Here is a 26,876-nt window from a genome sequence, read left to right on the forward strand (position 1 = left end):
GCCTTTAAAGTTCTCTCCACTATTGCTTGATATGTGTATAGATACACATATATAACCAACTATTAATAGTAATATAGAAAGTTCTGAAAACAATGTGTTTTGCCTCTAATTGGTATTTGGTTTTGGGGTTTTTTTAATATAGTCAAAGGAAAGAAACTCTAATGACAAAATTTTAACTGTCATCCAGGTAGAGAATATTCCTCCATTGTTCTTCCTATACATAGAACTGCTTGATGGGTTACTATCCTGAGTATAGATTTAAAAAGAAAGTCAATTCTATTGAATCCCATTCACTTGCCAAGCATTGTGCTAAGTGCTTTCATAAACATTTTCTCCTCGGATGGCTCTTTTGCTATCTCACTGCAGGGGAGAAGGTGAGATTGTGCCCTGGCCCTGCTGCTTTCTCTACCAGAGTCCTTGCTCCTCGTGTCCCTGTGAGCCTTACCCGGGTAGCAAGGGAACTCAGTTTGAAGAGAAATTTATTCTTTTTTCATCTTACCCATATCCATGGCCAAAAGTTGATTGGCTTCTCATTTGTGGGCGATGAGAAATGTGTTGATTTGGAAAAAGTGACTGGGACAGAGCTGAGGGTTGAGAGCTCTGTAACATCATCTTATGGACCCACATGGGTGGGCACCTACCTCTGGTGAGAGGTCTTTCTTTTTCTAGCTTCTTTTCAGGATAATCCATTGAAATCTCTGGGGAAAGGATGCTTACAGATCCTACTTTCCCTTTGATTTCTTTCTTTATCTATGAACACAGGTCCCTTACTACTTTCCTTCCCCTCCCTGCAAAAATACCAAAACAAAATGAAACAAAAACTCGAGGAGAAAGATGACAGATTTTATCTATTCCTGAGATTATCTGCCATTTTCTCCTCTTCCCATGATTCCAAATCTTAAACTCCACTAAAAAAAACAGGGCCTGAATGAAGTTGCATAAGAGTGAGAAAAAACTCTTCCCTGGACAATGAGAGGAGGGCTGACCCACTATCTCAGCTCTCAGGAATGGCTCTCCAGCTGCTGACAAAAGCCACATGGGTTTAGCCATGAGGCCAGTAGGGACCTCCCCGGGAACTAACAAAAAGGAAGCAACCAGGACTAGCTGGAGCTGAGCTGCGGCAACTGACCCATTTGTAGAAGTGTCCCCAAGGACAGTGGCCACCAGTCCAAGTTGCAATGTCCTGGAACTGTAGCAGACTCAGAGTTGATCCAATCTGGGCATGAATAGTGCCCAATAATGAAAAACTCTGAGAGAGGATATACTTATATCAGCCTGGAGTGCCTGTTGTTGTTTTTTCCTTGTTGTTTTGTTTTGTTTGAGAGAGAGAGAGAGAGAAAGAGAGAGGGAGAGAGGAAGGGAGAGAGGTGAAAAGCATCAATTCGTAGTTGTGGCACTTTAATTGTTCATTGATTGATTGCCTCTCATAAGTGCCTGTATAGGGGCGGGGTTTCAGTTGGGTCAGTGACCCCTTGCTCAAGCCAATGACCTTGGGCTCAAGCCAGCAACCTTGGGCTCAAGCCAGCCACCATGGGTTCATGTCGATGATCCTGTGCTCAAGCCAACACCCTTGGGGTGTCAAACCTGGAACCTCAGTGTCCCAGATTGATGCTCTAGCCACTGCACCACCATGGGTCAGGTAGCATGTGGTGACATTTTTATTTCAGAAGCTTCATTCTTTCTTTTATATAACACACATTTGAGTGATTATGCTAGAGGCTGAGCTAGACGTTAGCACACTCTGCCCTCTGGGAGTTGACAGTTCAGCAGAAAGGAAGTAGATATACGAGCTCTAGGAGTACTTAGAAAAGGCACTTAAGATTCAAGAGGCAGGAAAATTTCCCCAAGAGTCTGTGCAAAGCTTTACCAGAGAGGAAGGAGGAAGGACATTTCAGGTGGAGGAGGCAACAATGCAGTCACAGAGGCAAGAGAGAGCAGGTGGCTCACTGGAGAAGGAAAGTGGGTTGGTGTGGCTGAAGTCAGACTAGGCGGCGAAGGGGCAAGAAATGATCCCGGAGAGGTGAGCAAATTATAAAGATGCAATCTTGTGTGTCATGCGAGAGGGTCTGAAATCTATCCTGGGGGCAATGGGAACCACTAACTGACTCTCTGGGAAAGGACGTGTCTGATCTGCTTTTTAAGGAAGTTTTTGCACTGGTCGTAATGTGGAGATTGGATGCGAGGAAAGCAAGCATAGAAGTAAGAGGACCTTGCAGTCATTGAAGAAGAAAACAGTGTGGGCCTGAACATAGCAGAGGCAATAGGGATGCAGAGAAAGATGAGTTTGAGAATTAAAAGGAAGTTGCACCAACTGACGGTGGTGGGGCCCGAAGAGCTCAGAATGGCTCTCAGCTCTGGCGGGTTGGGGGGAGATGAGGGAAGGAGAAGACTTTCTGGAAGAAGTTGATGTGTTCAGGCTGACGCAGGAACCCAGATCAGAAACCCTGCCATTGGTCTAAATACCAGTGGTGGAAGCTCAGGGCAGCTCAGTGGCATTGGGTGTTTCCCAGGTCTACCTCAAAAGAGGCTTAAGAATAATTCTAGACTCCACTGACTAGAGATGATAGAGCGCCTAACGCAGGCTCCTACTAAGAAGCCTGACTGATTAAGACTGAGTCTGCACAGGACTGAGGCTGCAGATGAGAGAGGTCTTCGGAACCTGCAGCCAAGCAGGGTCTGACAAGCAGTTTCCATGGAGACATAGTGTACTCACGAGGAGGTGAGTAGGAGGGTTGATCCATTCCAGAGACTTGGGGTTACAAGGCTGTGGTGGGCCAACAGATAAACAGGAAAAAGGCATTGTCAATCAGAAAAGGATATTCCAAACTAGCAGCAGTTAATTGAGGTGGTATCGTCTTAATTCTAGATTAAGTCAAACAATCTAGATTCTAGAAGGATTGGAATAAGCCACTTAATGATCCTGCTGGTTAGTTCAGGTGCCATTTAATGAGGGCACACGAAAGTGGATGCCAACTCAGGCTAACTCCAAATGTTATGCACCCATCTTAAGCCCTCCTGCATGCCTGGACTCTAAGTAGCTACATATCATCTCCATGTTTCTGGAGAAATAGGCAAAGATATAGGAAGTAAAAAAAAAAGAAAAAAAAATTTTATTTGCGATGCTGATGGCAGTAATACTCAGGAAACCTTGGGAGCTTTCTGAGACACTCAGGCACTGGCAAAGTACCAGATTAGATGATATTGTTCAACAATTTGGGGAATATTCTGGACATAGAGCAAGTAGCAGTGGGGTCTGGGTGTGCATGTGTGTAGTAAAATAAACATAATGTCAAGTTTACCATTTTGAGCCTTTTTTAAATGTGTAATTTGTGTAACTATCATAACTTTTTCAAAAACTTGACCAACATTCAGAACAAAGACTATAATCATTAGGCAATAACTTTCATTAGGGTGGGCCCGAAATGTTTTATTGTGCTGTGAAAACTCTGCCTACCAGCTTTGGCTCCTGCAAGTCAACAAACTGAGTTGAGCTCGGTTTGGTCAGTTGCTCTGATTCAGACCTGGAATTTTTTGGCCAAAAAATCCTTGTCACATGAATGAATTTGTTATACAAGCTCTGGAGGAATCGTAATGCCTAATGAGACCTATTAACCTTGATCTCCAAGGTATTTAGATGGATTGTGGTAGTGCTTTATTAAGAAGTCAGTAAAATTTCCCTGGTAGGGTAGAGTGTCACCCCAGTGTGCCAAGGTTGCGGATTTGATCCCAGTTCAGGGCACATACAAGAATCAACCAATGAATGCATAAATGAGTGGGGCAACACATAGATGTTTTTCTCTTTCCTTTTCTCTTTCTCTCTAAAATCAATGAAGTTTTTTTTTTTAAAAAAAGTCAGTAAAAATTAAGCCAGGGATACAGGTCCTCATAAAAATCCTACTAAAAACAAACGTTCCAAAGATAGCGGATTTTTTGGTAAAATTCAGCAGTGAAGTCATTGGGGCTACACTTTTCTTTGTGGGAAGTTTTTTTTTATTAAAATAAATTTGTATCTTCAGATATTTTTTCCGCTCCTCTCTTCTTCTTCTGGTACCCCCATTATGCATATGTTGATGTGCTTAATGATATCTCATATTTTTCTGAGGTTCTATTCAAATTTCTTCTTCTTTCTCTCTGTTACTGAGATCAAATAACCTATTATCTATCTATCTATCTATCTATCTATCTATCTCCATCCATCCTTCCAAATTCTTTCTATTTATCTACCTACCTGTCTATCTTCTACATCTCTATGTATCTATTTATTAAGATATACATCACATACCACACAATTCATGCAATTTAAAGTATATAGCTCAATATATTTTAATATTCACAGGTGTACAAACACAACCACAGTCAATTTTAGAATATTTTATCATCCCCAAAACGAAGCTTTGTACCTATCAGCAGTGATTCCCAATTTCCTCCCAACCTCCTCCATCAAATCTCAGCAATTAGTCTTGCTGCTTTACTTTCTGTCCCTATAGATTTTCTTTTCTGGATATTTTATATACAGTAAATGGAATCAATATTTTGTGATGGCCTTCTTTCATGAAGCATAACGTTTTCGAGTTTTATTTATGTTGTAATACTTCATTCCTTTTTATTTCCAAATAATATTCATTGTATATACGTATCATATTTTATTCAACCATTCATTAGCTGATCGACATTTATTTGGGTTGTTTCTAACTTTAGGCTACTATGCACATTATATATAGTTTTTGTGTTAACAAATTTTCATTTATTTTGATTGTATATCTAGGAATGGAGTTGCTGGGTTATTATAGTAACTTCATGTTTAATCTTTTGAAAAATTATTAGACAGATTTCCAAAGTGGTGTCCCATTCTACGTTCCCACCAGCAATGTATGAAGATTCCAATTTCTCCACAACCTTGCCAATCCTTGTAACTATACTGCTCACAAAAATTAGGGGATATTTTAGAGCTTCATGTTCATTTTGAAATATCCCCTAATTTTTGTGAGCAGTAATGTTTGCCTTTTTTCTTTTTTTTTTTCTTTTTTTTTTTTTTTTCCATTTTTCTGAAGCTGGAAACAGGGAGAGACAGTCAGACAGACTCCCGCATGCGCCCGACCGGGATCCACCCGGCACGCCCATCTGCCCCCCAGGGGGCGATGCTCTGCCCATCCTGGGCGTCGCCATATTGCGACCAGAGCCACTCTAGCGCCTGAGGCAGAGGCCACAGAGCCATGCCCAGCGCCCGGGCCATCTTTGCTCCAATGGAGCCTTGGCTGCGGGAGGGGAAGAGAGAGACAGAGAGGAAAGCGCGGCGGAGGGGTGGAGAAGCAAATGGGCGCTTCTCCTATGTGCCCTGGCCGGGAATCGAACCCAGGTCCTCCGCACGCTAGGCTGCCTTTTTTCTTATAGGCTTGCTGGGGGACATGAAGAGTTTTCTCATTTTGGTTCCGATCTGTATTTTCCCATTTTGGTTTTAATCTTCATCTCCTTGATGGCTAATGATGTTGAGCATGTTCTCATATGCTTATTGGACTTTGTACATCTTCTTTTAAGGAATGTCTATTTAAATTCTTTGATCATTTTCCCTGGCTGGATAGCTTGTTGGTTGGTTAGAGCGTGGTCCCAATACACAAAGGTTGCAAGTTCAATCCCTGGTCAGGGCACATACAGGAATCAACCAGTGAATGCATAAATAAATGGAACAACAAATTGATGTTTCACTCTCTCTCTCTTCCTTTCTCTCTAAAAAAAAAACACAACAAAAAAAACAATCAATAAAACAAATTAAAAATAAATAAAAATAAATTATTTGCCCATTTAAAAACTGGATTGTCTTTTTATTATTGAGTTATAAGTGTTCTTTATATATTCTACATACAAACCTTATCAGATATAGGGTTGGCAAATATTTTCTCTCATTCTGCAGATGGTCCTTTTACTTTCTTAGTGGTATCCTTTGAAACATGAGTTTAAATTTAGATGAATTTTAATAATTTTACCATATATTTAATTCAGGGGTCATCCTGAGTTAATTTTTGCGTATGGCTTGAGGAAGGGGTCTATTTCCATTGTTTTGTATGTGGATATTCAGTTGACACAGCACTATTTGTTAAAAAGACTATTCTTTCCCCATTGTATCATCTTGGCACCCTTTCAAAAATCAACTCACCATAAATATGAGGATTTATTTCTGTAGTCTCTATTCTATTCTACTGATCTCCTTATGCCAGTATCGCACTATCTTAATTACTGTTTTCCAACTTTGTTCTTTTTTCAAAAATCAACTGATCATAAATTGAGAATTTATTTCTGGACTCTCAATTTCATTCTTCTGTATCTCCTATTGTCAGTATCATATTATCTTATTACTATCTTCCTACTTGTTCTTTTTTCAACATTTTTGGGGCTATTTTGGGTTCCATTTTATATAAACTTTAGAATCGGCTTGTCGATTCCTGCAAAAAAAAAAAATAATAATAAAACAACCCAGCTGGGATTTTGATAGGGATTGTATTGAATCTGTAAATTGAATTTGGTAGTATTGCCATCTTAACAATATTAAATCTTTTGATCCATAAATGTAAGATGTCTTTTCATTTCTTGAGGTATTTTAAAATTTCTTTCAGCAGTGTTTGTAGTTTTCAAGAGAAAAGTTTTGCATTCCTTTTATTAAATTTATTCCTAAGAATTTTATTCTTTATGATGCTATTATAAATGAAACTGTTTTTCTTGATTTTAGGGGGAGATTGTTCATAGCTAGTGGATAGAAATACAATGGATTTTTATATATTGATTTTGTACTCTGCAACCTTGCTGAACTTTTTTTTATTAGTTCTAATAATTTTTTAGTGGATTCCTTAGGATATTTTTATGTTCAAGATTATGTCATCTACAAATAAAGATACTTTCTCTTCTTCCTTTCCAATCTGGATGTTTTTTATTTCAATTCCTTGTCTAATTACCCCCATACAACATCTAGTACAATGTTGAATAGAAGTGGCAAGTGCAGATATCCTTCTCTTATTCTTAATCTTAGGGGGAAGCATTCACTCTTTCTTTGTTAAGTGTGGTGCTAACTGTTGGGTTTTTATAGATGCCCTTTATCATGTTAAGGAAGTTCGGTTCTATTTTCAGTTTGTTGAGTGTTGTTTTTTTTTTTATCATGAATGGATATTAATTTTTCCCAATGAATCTTTTTCTGCATTTATTAAGATAATCATGTGGTTTTTGACCTTTATTCTTTTGCTATGGTTGATGTATTATATTAATTGATTTTTGGATGTAAAATCAACCTTGTATTCCTGGGATAATTCCCACTTGATCATTACATATAGACTTTTTTTTTCAATTTTTAAAATTGTGGTAAAATACACAGAACATAAAATTTACCACCTTAAACATTTGAAGTATACATTTCAGTGGTATTAAATACATCCACAATGTTGTGTAACCATCACCACTATCCATCTTCACAACTCTTTTCGTATTATAATATTGAAACTCTAAATCATTAAACAATAAATTTTCATTTCTCCTTTCCTCCATCCCCTGAAAATCACCATTTTGTCTCTATGACCTTGTTTGTCTTAGAGACTTCATATTAGTAGAATCAGACAGTATTTGCCATTTTGTTACTGGTTTATTTCATTTAGCATAATATCCTCTGTGCAGCATATGTCATGATGCAGCACATGTCAGAATTTCCTTCCTTTTTTTTTTTTTTTTTTTTTGTGTTTTTCTGAAGCTGGAAACGGAGAGACGGTCAGACAGACTCCTGCATGCGCCCGACCGGGATCCACCCGGCACGCCCACCAGGGGCGGGGCTCTGCCCACCAGGGGGCGATGCTCTGCCCCTCCAGGGCTTCGCTCTGCCGCAACCAGAGCCACTCTAGCGCCTGGGGCAGAGGCCAAGGAGCCATCCCCAGCGCCCGGGCCATCTTTGCTCCAATGGAGCCTTGGCTGCGAGAGGGAAAGAGAGAGAGAGATGAAGGCGAGAGGGAGGGGTGGAGAAGCAAATGGGCGCTTCTCCCTGTGTGCCCTGGCCGGGAATCGAACCCCGGGTCCCCTGCACGCCAGGCCGACGCTCTACCGCTGAGCCAACCGGCCAGGGCCTTCCTTCCTTTTTAAGGCTGAATAAAATTCCATTGCATTTACATACTACATTTTGCTTATCCATTCATCTGTCAATGGACACTTGGGTTGTTTTCATATTTTAACTATCGTGAAAATGCTGTGAATATGAGTATATAAATATCTCTTCAACACCCTGCTTTCAATTATTTTAGGTATACATCCAAATGAGAATGTGCTGGATCATATGGTAATTTTATTTTTTATTTTTTTGAGAGGCTTCTTACTGTTTTCCTTCTGTACCAATTTACATACCCACCAACAGGGCACAAGGGTTCCAGTTTCTCTACATCGTCGCCACATCTGTTTTCTGTTTTGATTGTTTGTCTCTTGGCAGCAGCCATCCTAATAGGTATGAAGTAGTCTCATTATAGTTTGATTTGCCGTTCCTTAATGGTTAGAGATGTCTAGCATCTTTTCTTGTCCTCCTTTGTCATTTCTATATCTTCTTTGGAGAAATGTCTATTTAAATCCTTTGCTCATTTTCAAACTGAATTGTTTAGGTTTTTGTTGTTGTTGTTGAGTTTTCTTTTGTTTTTTTCTTTGCTTTTTTTTTTAGTTTTAGGAGTTCTTTATAGATCTTGGATATTAATCTTGACTAGACATATGATCTGCAAATATTTTCTCACGTTCTGTGTGTTGCCTTTTTACTCTGTTAATAGTGCCTTTTTTTTTTTTTTCTTTTTCTTTTTTCTGAAGCTGGATACGGGGAGAGACAGTCAGACAGACTCCCGCATGTGCCCGACCGGGATCCACCCGGCACGCCCACCAGGGGCTACACTCTGCCCACCAGGGGGCGATGCTCTGCCCTTCCGGGGCGTCGCTCTGCCGCGACCAGAGCCACTCTAGCGCCTGGGGCAGAGGCCACGGAGCCATCCCCAGCGCCCGGGCCATCTTTGCTCCAATGGAGCCTTGGCTGAGGGAGGAGAAGAGAGAGACAGAAAGGAAGGAGGGGGTGGGGGGTGGAGAAGCAAATGGGCGCTTCTCCTATGTGCCCTGGCCGGGAATCGAACCCAGGTCCCCCTCACGACAGGCCGACGCTCTACCGCTGAGCCAACCGGCCAGGGCCAATAGTGCCTTTAATATACAAAACTTTTTAATTATCATGAAGTTTAATCTATTTATTTTTTTATTTTTTTCCTTATGTCTTTGGTGTCATATCCAAAAAATCATTGCCAAAGTCAGTGTTGTAAAGTTTTTGCTCTATGTTTTCTTCTAAGAATGTATAGCCATTTTTATATTGCTAGATTCAGTTTCCTACTATCATTTTGAGAAAATTTTTTTGCATCTACATTCATAAAGCGATATTCTTCTGTACTTTTATTGAGATGTCAGGCTTTGGTATCAGGGTTATACTGACCTCAAAGAATGAGTGGGGGAGTATTCCTTCCTCTTCTACTTTTTAGAAGACTTTGTGAAGAATTTGTATTAATTCTGTATATTTTAGTAAAATTCAATAGTGAAGTCATTTGGGCCTGGGCTTGGAACCAACTTCATTTTAAGTAACCAAAAGTGATAGTGCCTGGGGAGGGTGAGACAGTGTTCTGGCTCAGAATTAGACTACGATCAGAGGGCTGGAGCCAAAACTTCCAAGTGTCCCACTCCCTTTTCTTTCACAAATTAAAACATTTATTGAGGGAAGAGATAAGCCTTTGTTACTTTATTTCCTCATCTGACAAGTTCAAGGTGTTGAGAAAAAGAAAATGGTGATAATAGACCAAGACTCAGTCTGGAGTTCAGCAATTCAATACGGTGATAACTCTTTATTATTATTATTATTATTAAATTTAATGCAGTGACATTGATAAATCTGGGTACATATGTTGAGAGAAAACATCTCCAGATTATTTTGACATTTGATTGTGCTGTATACCCCTCCCCCAAAGTCAAATTGTCTTCTGTCACCTTCTATCTGGTTTTCTTTGTGCCCCTCCCCTCCCCCACCCCCTCTCTCCTTCCTCGCCCCATTCCCCCTCCCCTCACCCCCCCCATCCCCGTTGCCATCACATTCTTGTTCATGTCTCTGAGTCTCATTTTTAGGTCCCATCTATGTATGGATTCATATAGTTCTTAGTTTTTTTCTGATTTACTTATTTCACTCCGTATAATGTTATCAAGGTCCATCCATGTTATTGTAAATGATCCGATGTCATCATTTCTTATGGCTGAGTAGTATTCCATAGTATATCTGTACCAAAGATTTTTAATCCACTCATCCACTGACGGACAATTGGGCTGTTTCCAGATCTTCGCTATTGTGAACAATGCTGCCACAAACATGGGGGTGCATTTCTCCTTTTGGAGCCGTTCTATGGTGTTCTTGGGGTATATTCCTAAAAATGGGATAGCTGGGTCAAAAGGCAGTTCGATTTTCAGTTTTCTGAGGAATACAGTGATAACTCTCAATGTCCAGACAGATACTTTCCAGATGCATGATGTCAGGCACAAGAGACAATAGGAGGGAAAAGGACCAGGGAAGACTTAGTAAAACATTCCCTGTTTGGGGAATGTCGGTCAAATAAGTTTGTGAAATATGATTTTTATGTTTGCTTGCTTATAGTTTGCATTGGGGGCTGGGCAGCCCAAGGTATATGTGGATCTGTGAAATTGCAAATTACCTTCCTGCTTGGGAAGGGCCATTGTTTTGCTGTTTGCTGGAGGAGAGGTTTTCCCCACCAGAAAGTTTTGGAAAGGAGAAGAGAAAGAGAAAAGCCATGTTTGCAGAGTGAGAGCAGAGAGAATGCAGGATGCTGAGGAAGAAGTCATGTTGGCAGAGAAAGAGAAGGTGTGCAGATGGGGAACCAGAGGTGAGGGGCTTTTGTGAACTCCGCTGAGATTGGTGGGGCCATTGATTCTAGGAGGAACCAGAGAAGATTCTTCTGATTGTAGATAATGTGTCAGTGGCTTTGGGAGCCCTGAGTTAAAGAGAAGTGTTTTTCTTGTGTGTGTTGCTCATCGGCTGGTATGAGACTTTAATAAAGGATTGGCCCCACCATTCTTTGGCTTTACTGTTTCTTACCATCTTCCCGAATTCAATAAGAACCTGCATGTGAATGGTCATAACAACAGCAACCAACTACTGGCCCAACAGGGAACTAATAGTGAGGCAAATGCTTTCACAAAATATACTAGTCCTAGGAACTAGAGCCCAGAGGACACTGACTGGTTTACTCAGGGTCACCCAGACAACCAGAAAGAGAACACATAGCACCTTTTTCACCAAATACCTGGTGTAGTGGTTTATTTTGATCAGTATCTGCTTATATTCTGTGCTTGAAATGTACAAGGGAGATGGTTCTCAGAGCCTCTCTGTAAAGTTTTCATTTGATCAGGGGTAATCTATCAGTATCTTTATTTGCAATCCACTTCCAACTTAGTCTTCTTATTGCATTTATTTTCAATCAGAAACCAAATTCTGAACTGTTGGGCAGATAAAAGATATTATGCTCACTTTGTTAAAGATGGCGCTACCCACGTGGAGGCCGTTGCCCAGGTGATATTAATGTGTGTCTCTGTGGGCAGGCAGAATCCTTGTAGCCTGGGGCTTGGTTTTGGGATTAAGCCTTTCCCACCCTTTTTAATGTGGGGTGGTACAATCCTATCATGCCTCAGAAAGTGACTTTGTATTAGAGACTTCCCTATTTTGTATATTGGATTAAAGGTCTGGATTTCTACACTATAAAATGGGGGCAGAACGGGATCTTGCTCTCTTGGCTTCTGAGATTAGCATTAGAGAGCAGAGAGCAGAGAAAGGCCACGTGGAAGAGGCCAGGAGAGGCAGCCAAGATGGCGGAGTGTTGAGTGAGAAGCCAGTTTGTGCAGAGTTTGTGCAGGGAGAAGGAAGGAGATGGGGAACAGAGGTGAATAAGTCTGGTGAGCTAGAAACCTTTGATTCTAGGAAACTCAGATAAGTCAGTGGCTTTGTGAGCACTGAATGTGACTGGGTTTTGGAGCCCAGTGTGTATTTTTACTTGCCCGCCGGGTGCAAGCTAGGATTAAAAATAATAGCTCATCAGTTTTTGGCTCCATTGTTTCTTTACCGACTGTCCGAATCCAATGCGAACCTGCATGGGCCAGGCTGCTGTGATGGTGGCCCTGGCTACTGGCTTTACATGAACCGAAGTCCATAAAAATGTTGTTAGCAGTCAAGAAAAGGTTTACTGCTATTCAGATTATATTAGGGGACAATTTCTAGAATGGCAAATGGGGAGCTCCGAAGACCCACTCTTCAACAATATAACCATACTGATGAAAATTACTTTTAAAACAACCATTTAAAGTTGTTATTCCACAAAGGGATATGGAAGCCAAGAAGAGTATCAGAGGGTTACTTCCCACCACCCGCTGACCTGCTTGTGAAGCAGGGTTATCACTCCTAGAGCAGTGGCTGCTGCCCCTTCCCCCACTCTGAGAGCGTAATCACAGAGATTTTGCCCAGGGGATGAGGCAGGTGATAAGAACAGAGAGTTCTGAAGCTCTGCACAAGAGAATAGACTTTTTTTGGAACAAAGTGTGTGGGCAGTCAGGCTGAAGGGAGGTCTGAAAAACAATGGATATTTTGGTGATAAGCAATTAAGAGGAAGCTGGTTGTAACTGCTAGACTGTCGGCTATCCAGTGTACCAGAGAGAACCAGGAAAAAAGACAACTAAGAAGAGACCTCCTGGGGTCAGAATAAATCTCTAAGACTGGCCTCAAAAACTGCCTCAGGCTCAGATTGTAGAGCAATTTATGCCCCTGACCATTGCTGGAAACAACAGAGTGATTAGCTAGCAGCTAATGAAGCCTAACAGCTCATGATCACAGCAACAGAGAGATCAAGGTTAGGGACAATCCAAAAGAGCTGTGCTAATATCACTGTCATCCCAGGAAGACCATGCACATGACCAACAACATGAATAACATCAGAGGTTTCACACTACAGGGAAAGAGACTTTACTAAAATAATCTAGCTGAGTCATTAACAAATAAAAAAAAAGAAAAGCAAACTATAACAGTAAGTTCATAAGCTCAAAAATAAACCAAAGGTTGAGGGAATCGATATCCAGAGTTGTTACACTATATTATCTAAAATGCCCAGTTTCTGAGACAGGCTTTCAGATGGCCCTGACCAGTGAAGAGGAGTTGCATGTGTCACTTCAACCGATTGTAGTGGCAGAAGCAGAAGGGTGGACAGTTGTATAACTGCCTGGGCTTGTGAGACGGCTGCTGACATTTCTGAATCTGGGGGACATGATTGCAAAGGAGACCCCAAGAGCAATACCAAGTTAGATGCAGATTATTCACCTGGAGGCCCGTAGAGCCTGCTCCTTACAGAGTACTGTGAATGTATGCCTGATGTTGCTAAATGGAGACAGTGGTTAGAGAAGAATGTTCCAAAGGAGTTTGCAAAACTGACAGTAGAAAATTCACCCAAACAAGAAGGTGAAATTAGTGAGGATCAAAGAACAGCAGGAGAAGAGGAAGAGAAGAAAAAACAGAAAAGAGGTGGAAGGGGTCAACTAAAACAAAAAAAAAAGAAGACTGTCCCACTGAAGGTTATGAAAGCCAAAATTCCCAGAGCAAAGAAGAAATATGTAACAACATTGTGCAGCTTTGCAATTTTTGAAATTAATCTTGAAGGGTCACAAGACTTTTTTGCTCAAAAGTTCTCTGTTTGGGCCCTGGCCGATTGGCTCAGTGGTAGAGCGTCAGCCTGGCGTGTGGAAGTCCTGGGTTCGATTTCTGGCCAGGGCACACAGGAGAAGCACCCATCTGCTTCTCCACCCTCCCCCTCTCCTTTCTGTTTGTTTCTCTCTTCCCCTCCCACAGCCAAGGCTCCATTGGAGTAAAGTTGGCCTGGGCGCTGAGGATGGCTCCATGGCCTCTGCCTCAGGAGCTAGAATGGCTCAGGTTGCAACCAAGCAATGCCCCAGATGGGCAGAGCGTTGCCCCCTGGTGAGCATGCTGGGTGGATCCCGGTCGGGTGCATGTGGGAGTTTGTCTGACTGCCTCCCTGCTTCTAACTTCGGAAAAATACAACAACAACAAAAATTCTCTGTTTGGTGCTTCAGTAATAGGTGAGGGATAAGATGATCATCCAGGGAGAATGTACAGATGACATTGATGATGTCAATCAGCAAAAATGGCCCAAGGTGGTTGATGATAGCATCAGAGATCTTGGAGAAGTGGAGAAGTGATTTTGAAAATTTGCCTACATTTAATGGTCTGAACTGAGAATGGATATGGCTAGAGGGGGAGAGGCCTTTGGAAAAACTATATATTTATCATACAGTAAAGCTACAAACTACTCTCATCCTTGGCATTTTCACTATTCTATACAAGACTGCTTTATTATTATTATGATTATGATTATTGCCAAAGTCTAATAAACAGGGTAGACTGTCATGCTCTTGCATGAAATAGAATTTAGTCAAATAAAAATCTTTGGTCATTTGGTACCAATCTTTTTCTTTCTCTCTTTTAAACTTCTTAATTTTGGAAAAATACTGTAGACATTTTTGTGGAAAGTTTATCTGTTGATTATTTTTTAAATGGTCATGATTTAATCAGATCATGATTTAAAGCTGAGTAATGTTTTAAAGAATTTTAATTTGGCTTCCTCACCAGTAATAACTATCTCTTTGCTTCTTTAACGTGATAGTTTTGAGATGCTTGAGCATCTATGTAATAGGTTTGTGGTTGGCTTCATCATTACCAACCAAGTCCACTTTGTGGGCACATTACCATACTGTTGGTATGAGGTGTTCAAGCTATTCTAGATATTATTTGGCAAAGTATATTAAAAACCTTAAAACCACCTGCACCGTTTGACCCAGGAAGCTACTTCTTTAACATTACCTAAAGATATGACTTGTGTTCATCACAATATTACTTATAATATTAAAAATTTGCAAATGAAAGAAATGAACAATTGGAAGATGGTCAAAGAAATGATGGGGCCCTGGCTGGATGGCTCAGAGAATAAAGCATTGACCTCGTGTGCTAGACATTGGAGATTCGACCTGCTCAGGGCATGTATGAGAAGCAATCAATGAGTACACTACTAAATGGAACAACTAAGTGAAATGAGTTGATGCTTTTCTCTCCCTTCCTTCCTTCCTTTTTTTCTCTCTCTCTCTGTCTCTCTCTCTTTCTCTCAAATCAATGGGAAAAAATTTTTTTAAATGGTGGTGCATCATATGGTAGAATATTACGCATATATTTTTAAATATTTTTCAAGAATACTTGGAAACATGTTCAATAGCATTAAGTAGAAGGCAGACCCAAACCCATTTTATACATTATCATTGTTTTGAGTGAAAGACCATTCCCAGAGGCTGAGAGTTTTTGTTTTGGCTATGTATTATAAGTGTAAAATTCTGCTAAACAGTTGTAGATATTACAAAGCCATGTTCAGTATATTGTCTGAAAAGTAGTAATTGACAGATATTTTTCTCACAAGAGAAGCTGACAATATATAATGAATTCACTAAATGAATTTAAACTTTAACTCAGGTGCTACAAATTAAAAATAAGGCTCGTTTTATTTTAATTGTTATAGACACTTTAAAAATATTTAGAACCTATTGTTTCTTGCCATGCAAATTACAATTGTGAATGAATGTTTTTAAGATGATTTTAAAATCTTAGAATGTGTAATAAAGATGTAAATTTAAAAATAAAATTCTGTATTAACTGTGAAAGAAAATAAAATGCCCAGTTTTTAACAAAAAAATTGTTACATATGCAAAGAAACAGGAAAGTATTTTGTGATTCATACATAGGTAGGAAAAAGAAGTAAATAGAAATTCCCTGTGACAGGGCTCAGATATCAAACTTCAAAGCAGCTATTACCAGTATGTTCAATGAACTCAAGAAAACCATGCCTAAAGAAGCAAAGAAAGGTATGATGACAATGTCTAATAAGGAAATCACTAAAGAGATAGAAATTATTATTATTATTAATTTTTTTTTTAACAGAGGCAGAGATAGACAGAGACAGACAGACAGGAACGAAGAGAGATGAGAAGCATCAATCATCAGTTTCTTGTTGCGCGTTGCGACTTCTTAGTTGTTCATTGATTGCTTTCTCACATGTGCCTTGACCGCGGGCCTTCAGCAGACTGAGTAACCCCCTGCTGGAGCCAGCAACCTTGGGTCCAAGCTGGTGAGCTCTTTGCTCAAGCCAGATGAGCCCGCGCTCAAGCTGGTGACCTCGGGGTCTCGAACCTGGGTCCTTCTGCATCCCAGTCCGACTCTCTATCCACTGCGCCACCACCTGGTCAGGCTATTATTATTTTTAAAGTCTAACGGATATTGTGAACTTGTAAAGTACATAACAGATAACAAAAATTACTAGAGGGGCTCAACAATATATTTGACTTGGCCGAAGAAAGAATCAGCAAATCTGAAGACAGATAGTCAGTCAGATGGATAAATAAATAGGTAGGTAGGTAGGTAGGTAGACAGATAGACAGACAGATAAATAATGTGCTATGAGGTTAAGGGATCTAAAAATGTCAAGCCTAGTCTTAGCCCAGGTACCACCTTTACCCCTGACAGTACAGCATCAATAGAATGTAATATTTTGTTGTACCTGAAACGCTAAAGCATAGCTCTCTGGTAAATGGGTCTAGATCTCACAGCCAAGATAGAAAATTTAGGGGGCGTATTTCCTTGCCCTGAGCCACCTGAATCTTGCCATTTTATCAATCTCCGTTGGGTGTGATAAGAAAGCAATCACGAGTATTTGCACCACTATGATCTGTTCATATATTATTTACAATAGCCAAGATATAGAAGCAACCCAAGCCCATCCATAGATGAGTGGCTAAGGAAGATGTGGTACATATATGAATGGAATATTATTTAGCCATAAAAAAAATGAAACCTTGCCATTTGCAACAACATGGATGGACACACAGGGTATTATGTTAAGTAAAATAAGTCAGACAAAGAAAGGCAAATACTATATGATTTCTTTTATGTGTGGGATCTAAAAAAACAAATCAAATGAACAAACAAAACACACTCATAGATACAGAGAACAAATTGATGCTTATCAGACAGGTGAGGGATTGGGGGGGATGGAAAAAGGTGAAAGTATTAAGGTACATAAATTGCCAGTTACAAAAACAGTCATGGGGATGCAAAGTATAGCATAGGGTCAATACTATGGTAATAAATATATATGGTGTCAGGTGGGTACTAGACTCATTGGGGTGTTTGCTTTGTAAGTTATATAAATGTTTAATCAGTATGTTGTATACCTAAAACTAATATAAGATTGTATTGTAACTGAAATTGAAAGGTAAAAAGACATTTAAAAAAATTTATGGAAGTCTTAACCACAGTAATCAGACAAGAAGAAATAAAAGGCATCCAAATTGGAAAAGAAGAAGTAAAACTATCACTATTTGCTGATGGCATGATTTTGTACATAGAAAACCCTAAAGCAGGTGTCCCCAAACTACGGCCTGCGGGCCGCATGTGGCCCCCTGAGGCCATTTATCCAGCCCCCCTCCGCACTCCCAGAAGGGGCACCTCTTTCATTGGTGGTCAGTGAGAGGAGCACTGTATATGGCGGCCCTCCAACGGTCTGAGGGACAGTGAACTGGCCCCCTGTGTAAAAAGTTTGGGGACCTCTGCCCTAAAGTCTCAGTCAAAAAATTACTAGACCTGATAAATGAATTTGGCAAGGTGGCAGGATATAATTAATATTCAGAAATCAGTGGCATTTTTATACACCAACAGTAAACTGTGAGAAAGAGAAATTAAGGAAACAATCCCCTTCACTATTGCAACAACAACAAAAAATAAAGTACATAGGAGTAAATTTAACCAAGGAGGTAAAAGACTTGTACTCAAAATTATAAGACATTGAAAAAAGAAATCAAGAAAGATACAAACAACTGGAAGCATATACTGTGTTCATGGATAGGAAGACTAAACATCATTAAAATGTCTATATTACCCAAAGCAATCTATAGAGTCAATGCAATCCCTATTAAAATACCAATGGCATACTTCACAGATATAGAACAAATATTCCAAAAATTTATATGGAACTAAAAAAGAACAAAATAGCCTCAGCAATCTTGAAAATGAAGAATAAAGAGGGAGGTATCACACTTCCTGATATCAAGTTATACTACAAGGCCATTGCACTCAAAACAGCTTGGTACTGGCTTAAGAACAGGCATACAGATCAATGGAACAGAACAGAGAACCCAGAAATAAACCCACAGCTCTATGGACAATTGATATTTGACAAAGCAAGTAAGAGTATACAGTGGAGTAAAGACAGTCTCTTTAATAAATGGTATTGGAAAAATTGGACAGCTACCTGCAAAAAACTGAAACTAGACCACCAACTTACCCCATTCAGAAAAATAAACTCAAAATGGATAAAAGACTTAGATGTAAGTCGTGAAACCATAAACATCTTGGAAGAAAACAGGCAGTAAATGCTCCAATATCTCTCGCAGCAATATTCTTGCCGATATATCTCCACGGGCAAGTGAAATAAAGGACAAAATAAACAAATGGGATTATAACAAACTAAAAAGCTTTTGCACAGCAACAGACACCATGAACAAAATTAAAGACAACCCACACAATGGGAGAACATATTCGCCAATATGTCTGATAAGGGATAATAACCAAAATTTATAAAGAACTTCTAAAACTCAACACCAGGAAGGTAAACAACCCAATTAAAAAACAAGCAAAAAAACTGAATACATACTTCTCTAAAGAGGACATACAGATGGCCAATAGGCATATGAAAAAATGTTCAACATCATTAATCATCAGAAAAATGCAAATTAAAACCACAATGAGATACCACCTCACACCTGTCAGAAAGGCGCTCATTACCAAAACAATACATAATAAGTGCTGGAGAGGGTGCAGAGGAAAGGGAACCCTCCTGCACTGCTGGTGGGAATGCAAACTTGTGCAGCCACTATGGGAAAGAGTATGGAGTTTCCTCAAAAAATTAAAAATGGAACTGCCTTTTCACCCAACTATCCCACTTTTAGGAATATATCCTAAGAACACCACATCACTGATTCAAAAGAAGAAATGCACCCCCATGTTTATTGCATCATTGTTTACAATAGCCAAGATCTGGAAACAGCCCAAGTGTTCACCAGTGGACGAGTGGATTAAAAAGCTGTGGTACATATACACAATGGAGTACTACACGGCCATGAAAAAGAAGGTAATCTTACCTTTTGCAATGGCATGGATGGATCAGGAGATTATTATGCTAAGCGAAATAAGCCAGGCAGAGAAAGACAAATATCCTATGATCTCACTTATATGTGGAATCTAATAAACAAAGTGAACTGAGGAACAAAATAGAGGCAGAGTTAGGGTCACAGGAACCAGAGGAACAGCAGTCAGAGGGAAGGGGGATGTAGGGATGGGATCAGAGAAGGTAAAGGGATTAGTGAAATTATATATACATAACACATAGATACAGATAACAGGACAGCAAATCCCAGCGGGAAGGGGGGAGCAGAGGCAATGGGGGACAAGGGTGTGGGGGTGAGGGAGTTATATTAAATGGAACACTTGAATTAATATTAACTCAGTAAATTAAAATTAATTTGAAAAAGAAAAGAAAATGCATATACCTTTTGAGTATCCAAATTCTTATACAAATATAATATATACTGCAGAAAAAATTTTAAGTCTATATAAAGATGTATCTAAAACGATGTTCACTGAAGTATTGTTTTAAATAGTAATAAAACTGAAAACAACCTATATGTCTCAGCGACAGGGAAGTCAAATAAATCAGTGTGACCGATAGTATGCCGCTACCAAAAAAACGAAGCATAGACGTACATGTACTGAAGTGAAAGTGTGTCCAAAACATATTGTTAAAGGCAAAAATCAATACAGAATACTTAGAATTTGATTCTACAATGAAAAGAAATTTTTTAATTTTTTTATTTTAGAGAGAGAGGAAGAGAGAGAGAGAAATTTATTTGTGCATTCATTGGTTGCTCTTTATGTGTCTTGACTGTGGATCAAACCTGCAACCCCAGCATGTTGGGATGACATTCTAACCAACTGAGCTACCCGACCAGGGCAAAAAGACTTTTTTTTTTTTTTTCATTTTTCCGAAGCTGGAAACGGGGAGGCAGACAGACTCCCGCATGCGCCCGACTGGGATCCACCCGGCATGCCCACCAGGGGGCGATGCTTTGCCCCTCTGGGGCGTCACTCTGTTGCAACCAGAGCCATTCTAGCGCCTGAGGCAGAGGCCACAGAGCCATCCCCAGCGCCCAGGCCATCTTTGCTCCAATGGAGCCTCGCTGCGGGAGGGGAAGAGAGAGACAGAGAGGAAGGAGAGGGGGAGGGGTGGAGAAGCAAATGGTCACCTCTCCTGTGTGCCCTGGCCGGGAATCGAACCCGGGACTCCTGCACGCCAGGCCGACGCTCTACCGCTGAGCCAACCGGCCAGGGCCAAAAAGACATTTTTTAAAAGAGCATTAGGGAAAACAAAGGAGAAGCAAATGGCTGAACTTCACTGAATGGGAAAGAAATGACCTCCTAACACCAATACCACCTAGAAGGAAGAAACAAGAAAGGGGAGAGAAGGGAAGAGGACAGGAGGGGAGTGGAGGGAAGGGGATGAGAGGGGAGAAGAAGAATGGGGAGAGAAAGAAAGAAGAGGTGAGGGGAGGGGTGGGCAGGATACTCTACTCACTGTAAATGTGGCCCTGTGCCTGCAATCAGAGAGTACTGTCTCCTCTTGCAGAATAGGAAGACGAGGACAGAGAAGGTCCATGTCCCTCTCCTAGATGCTCTTTAATTGGAGGAAGATCCCTGACAGAGATGTAGAGATGCAAGTAGTGGAGAAGGCAGGGCCAAACCAAACCTGAGCAGAATGCTTCGGTGAGTAGGAACATTTAACAGATCCTTGCAAATCACAGACCCTTTGGGGAAGCTGCTCATTTTGAGATTTGCGAGGAAGATTTCAACCCAGGAGGAAATTGTAGAATTATTAAAGTGATTTGTTTTTTACAGCAACGTTGCAATTGTTGGTATAAATGAAGTGCTTTGCAGCTGTTATAAGATATTGTGGGCAGGGGAAGCCATCCTTTACATTCCCAGAGCTTTACTTTATTAAGTGCCTTGAGTGGTTCTTTTTCCAAAGTCTTCTCCCCTTCTCTTCTGAGTGCACACTAAGGTTCTATTTGTGGAGAAGAATAAGGATGGAGATAAATTTCATAATGATCTAGTAGAGACACAACCTAGTGATCTGTGTTCTAGTGCATTGGTTTGTACAAGAGAAATGATCTACAGGGTGCCTTTGGTGAAAACAGTCTTTCTCTCCGCAATAGTCTGACCTTTCAGTGCTAGTAAGCAGACCAGACCCTGAGGAAGGATGTGGGGATCGCTTCGGAGCCAGTTAGGCTTGATAGCAATGATTCTTTGTGCAGACTTCCTGCACCCTGGTTTGGGAGTAGCACTTTCCCTTCACCCTTTTGAACTTCATTTTGGCTGCTTTTTTTTAGGTGCAAGACCTCTGTTAGACTCACAGGACTGTGACCACCAACAGTCATCCCGTGCCACCCACCTGCTTACCCCCAGAGAGTGTGGCCTTTCAGAGAGCATCACCTCAGGGTAACTCACATTTCCATTCCAGGACTCCCATCACAGTTTGTGGTGTTGGTCAGAGAAGTGATTTGTCCATGGTTCCCCTCTCCTTTGCAAAACTCTAGTACGTACAGAAAAAGAGTCAGAATAGTATAGTGAGTATCCAGTATCTATCACCTAGGTCAAACAATTGCAAAAATTTGCCATATATTCTTTGTTTTTCCTTTTTCTTCTTCTTTTTTTGCTATAATAATTTAAGGCAAGATATATATATATATTTCACTCCTAAATTCAACATTCATCTGTAAATAATGAACACATCTTGGTTAGGTAAACACAATTCCATCATCACATTTAACAAGAGTCACATAATTTTTTTTTTAAGTGAAGGGAGGGGAGAGAGACAGACTTGCACATGCACTCCGACCAGGATCCACCTGGCAACCCCCATCTGGGGCCAATGCTCAAATCAGCCGAGCTATCCTCAGTGCCAGGGGCCTACGCTTGAAACAGTTGAGTCACTGGCTATAAGAGGGGAAGAAAATGAGAAGGGGGAGAGGGAGGGAAGAGAAGCAGTTAGTCGCTTCTCATGTGTGCACTGAACAGGAATCGAAGAGAATTATATAATTTTTCAATAGTATTTAATACCCATGCACATTTATAAATTCTCTATTTGTTTCCAAAATGTCTTTTTTTAAAATGTCTGTAAAATATAAAGAGTGTAAAATTTACTATTTTAGAATGTACAATTCAGTGACATTAAGTAGATTTCACAATGTTGTAGCCCCACCACCATTTTCCGAACATTTTCATTATCCCACACAAACCCTACACCCTTTAAGAATAACTCCCCAGTTACCTCAAACATCTTTTTTTTTTTTTTTGTATTTTTATGAAGTTGGAAACGGGGAGGCAGTCAGACAGACTCCCACATGTGCCCGACCGGGATCCACCCGGCATGCCCACCAGGGGGCGATGCTCTGCCCATCTGGGGCATTGCTCTGTTGCAACCAGAGCCATTCTAGTGCCTGAGGCAGAGGCCATGGAGCCATCTTCAGCGCCTGGGCCAACTTTGCTCCAGTGGAGCCTCCGCTGCGGGAGGGGAAGAGAGAGACAGAGAGGAAGGAGAGGGGGAGGGGTGGAGAAGCAGATGGGTGCTTCTCCTGTGTGCCCTGGCCGGGAATCGAACCTGGGACTCCTGCACGCCAGGCCAACGCTCTACCACTGAGCCAACCGGCCAGGGCTCAAACATCTTTTAATGACGGTTAATTCAATAAGCTCCACATATTTCATCTGGTTATGTTTCTTAAGGGTCCTGATTAGAACTTCCTCCTTTTGCCACACCCACATGCATTTTATTTTCATGATATTGACCTGTTGACAATTCTGGGCCAATTAATTGTTCTGTAGAATGCCCCACCTTCTGGATTTCTCTGGTTGTTTTCTCATAGTGTTGTTAAACTCGTTCTTCTGCTCTCTGTATTCCTTGTAAACTCAAAGTTAGATTTAAAGGCTAAATAAGAATCAGGTTAAACATTTGGTTAAGAATTCTTTACAAGTAATACTGTGTGCTTCCTACTGCATTGTATTAAGTTGGACATAATGTCTGGTTGTCCCATTATTGATAGGACTAACATTGGTCACTGGGTTATGATGATGATGGCCTCTTAAAAAATGGGTTTTTAAACATGGATTCTTGAGTACTTGCATAGTTTTAAAATGATTATCCCTACTTTAAATGTGCAGATACAGGGCCTCTGAGATATTGCCTGGCACTGAGGAGACAGCCTTTATCCTGTGTAGAGGATAAGAAGATTAAGACTGAGGCTTTATGTTCTTTATAAAGTAGACGCAGGAGTTCAAGTTTATTGCCGAGGGTAGTCAGTCAAGGCAGAAATTTTCAGAATATGAAGTCTAGTAGAGACTATTTTTCCTTCGGGCCCAGAAGGTACTCTGAAATTGGTCTTTAGCCAGAATTTAACCATAGATAAAGAGATCTTTTTGCTGACACTTATTAAAGACAGTCAGAACACTTTAAAAATTCAAATACAAGAGAATCTTTTATGGCATTTTAGAATAACCTCCTGTCCACCTCCCACTTTCTCTCTCTCCACCCCCCAAATAACCACTTTAGACTCTAGAATAAAAAATTAAGGAACAGAATTTTCTTAGGATGCAGAATAGATAGATCTTTAGATGTTTTTTTGAGAACTGTTTAAATCTTAGAGTAAGGAAAAAGTATGCATCTATCTGTTCACTTCCTTTGATGTTTACCTCTTGTCTGTTAGCTACTATAAACTAAATAACTGATCCATTGAAAATATAAGGAACTGGGTTAAAGGATTTCTTTACTTAAACTAAGAATCTCGGTTTCTAAGGAAAATTTGTTATTTTTCATCTCCATGTAAACACTTGTATTTTATAGCAATTAAATATCCAAGTCAGTTAAACTCTGCTCAAAGTTACCCTGTATTTCTGGATACCCAGAGGAGTTTTTGGTTATTATTGCTTTTTTTGTGCATGTGTATTTTTGTTATTTATTTTTCAGCAAATACAAAGATAGAGGACTTGTGAATTTTCTGCATAGCAGAACAGAACTTAACCGTAGAATACTGGAATAACAATTTTGATTTTACAATCAAGATTAGTAGTATCCTTTTTCTTTTTTATTCTTCATATTTTTAAAAGATTCTTTTTAAAATTTATTTATTTATTTTACTTTTTTATTGAATTTATTGGGGTGACATTGGTTAATAAATTTATGTAGGCTTCAGGTGTACAGTTCTATATTGCATCATCTGCATATTGTATTGTGTGCCCATCACCCCAAGTCAGATCTTCTTCCTTCACCATTTATTCCTCCTACCCCCTCTTCTTCCTCCCCCCATCCCATTTTCCTCTGGTGGTCACCATATTGTCTGTGTCTATGAGATTTGCTTTTTTCTTTTTTTCTCTTGGCCTTGCTCTGACAACTGTCAGTCTGTTCTCTATCTATGAGTCTGTTTCTATTTTGTTTGTTAGTTTATTTTGTTCATTAGATTCCATGTATGAATGAAATCATGTGGTATTTGTCTTTCCGCACTTAGCACAATACTTTCCACATCCATCCATGCTGTCACAAAGGGTAAGGTTTCTTTCTTTCTTTTTTTTTAAGGTTTAAGTGAGATATATATATATATTTTTTTTATTTTTTAGATTTTATTTATTCATTTTTAGAGAGAGAATAGAGAGAAAGAGAGAGAGAGAAGAGGGGGAGGAGCAGGAAGCATCAACTCCTATATGTGCCTTGACCAGGCGAGCCCAGGGTTTTGAACCAGCAACCTCAGCATGCCAGGCCGACGCTTTATCCACTGCGCTGCCACAGGTCAGGCCAGTTTTCTTCTTTTTATGACTGAGTAGTACTCCTTTGTGTAAATGTACCACAGCTTTTGTATTCACTCATCCACTAATGGACACTTGGGCTGCTTTCAAATCTTAGCTATTGGAAATAATACTGCAGTGGACATAGGGGTGGATATATTCTTTAAAATTAATGTTTTGGGTTTCTTCAGATATATTCCCAGAAGTAGAATTGCTGGGTCATAAGGCAATTTCATTTTAAATTTTCTGAGGCAATTCCATACTGCTTTCCACAGTGGCTGCACCAATCCGCATTCCCACCAACAGTGCACGAGGGTTCCCTTTTGGTAATACCCTTTCTTAATTTATTGTGTATTCTGGCTTCAAAGTTACCAGTTGGGTAGGAGGTGTGAACATCCCTTTGAGGAAATAGTTCAACAACAGCACAGCCAGAAGACCTTGCCACACGTCCCCATCGCCTCCAGTTGCGGATTACTGCATTTTGTGAAGACCCCATCAACAGTTCACAAAACCAGTGCAAAGGGTCAGCCATCCTTTTCCTTCCTCTTTTTGTTTTCCTCCTCTTCTTTTGTCTTTCTCCTCCTCCTCCTCCTCCTCCTCCTCCTCCTCTTTCTCCTCCTCCTTCTTCATGTGCTTCTCTCCTTGTCCTTCTCCCTCCTCACTCATTCTTTTTTCTTCCCTTCATTTGTGATTTGTCCCAAACTGTCATTCTTCGACATTACCCCTATTCCCACCAAATTTGGGTGGGGAGGGGAAGAATCTGATTAATGAGAGAAGAGGTTGAGAAGCACTAACATCATGTAGCTCTACATAGTGACACCAGTCCCCCCTAAAGAACTCCTGTCAAGTCCTGAGGACTCTGACTAGGGAGTGTATAAGGGGGTCGCACATCCTTTGTATTGATGAATAAATTCTAACTTGAGGTGGATACTCAGTTCCCTAACCTTATCTTAACATATCCTTCAGCCCACCTGCTCCTCTCCTGGCTTCCTATGTGATTTTGACATAGCTCTGATGCTGAGCTTCAAGAAGTATCAGGTCTGCTTCTAGCTACCTAACAATTTAGGGAGACTTAAGATAATAAAAAGAATGGCATACCATGGGAAACAGGATAGAGAAGAAGCTTGGGGAAGAGACAAGGAAAGTTCAAGGATCATCACAGCTTAGTTGAAAATGGGTCAACAGAATTTATTTCCTGAGGAGAAAAGTACTACCCAAAGTTTGCTTCTTTTATCTCAGCCCCATGGGGACTCTACTGAAAAGTGAGATTTTCCTCTAAACCTCTTCTTCCCCCCGGGCCCTGACTGTCTCCTAGCTCCTCTCCTTCTCTAGGCACCCCTGAGACAGAGAGATCAATTGCCCTCTTTCCATTAATGAGCTCAGGTTTATAACTAAGAGCCAGAAGCTATCAAGCTCTTTAGAGAACCCTTGTCTCAGGCCTCTGCTAAATTTCATTTGGTGGAGCATCTTTGGAGAGATGACCCTGCAGAATCCAACTTTAAGTGTGGTGTTTCTGTTGGACAGGCCAAATGAATTTGGAATATTCTGTTTTAGGCTGAATTTATCCCTTGTATTTTAACTGCTGTAACAAGTTGTTTTTTTTAATGTTTTCAATCAGCACATCTTTATTTATTGTCCTTAACACCCGGAGGCTACTTGAAGAAGGGTTTAATTTTCAAAGCCTAGTAAGTAAACAAAAATTTCTCAATAACATCTTCAGGCAAACACCCAAAGACCTCAGCTTTGCCACAGTGTTTGCTTGGCTCCTCCATACTAGTCCATTAGTACTGTGCTCAATAAACCTCAT

At 40.3% G+C, this 26,876-nt stretch overlaps 1 protein-coding gene, 1 long non-coding RNA gene and 1 pseudogene across 4 annotated transcripts in view; 2 read left to right on the forward strand and 1 right to left on the reverse strand.

Moving 5' to 3' along the window:
* Positions 1-26,876, forward strand: part of MKLN1 (muskelin 1) — a 324,611-nt gene that overhangs the window by 108,155 nt on the left and 189,580 nt on the right. The gene's annotated exons all lie outside the window — the stretch shown is intronic.
* LOC136391194 (uncharacterized) overlaps positions 5,384-26,876 on the reverse strand; it is a 61,146-nt gene continuing 39,653 nt past the window's right edge. Inside the window, exons 2-3 of the long non-coding RNA XR_010748827.1 lie at positions 21,746-21,830; positions 5,384-5,724 (exon numbers count right to left, since the gene is read on the reverse strand). This is a non-coding gene — a long non-coding RNA (uncharacterized lncRNA). The remainder of the gene's footprint in view (positions 5,725-21,745; positions 21,831-26,876) is intronic.
* LOC136394010 (density-regulated protein pseudogene) lies at positions 10,906-14,289 on the forward strand (annotated as a pseudogene).

Source organism: Saccopteryx leptura, chromosome 2 (assembly GCF_036850995.1).
Source record: "Saccopteryx leptura isolate mSacLep1 chromosome 2, mSacLep1_pri_phased_curated, whole genome shotgun sequence".
Lineage (NCBI taxonomy): Eukaryota > Metazoa > Chordata > Mammalia > Chiroptera > Emballonuridae > Saccopteryx > Saccopteryx leptura.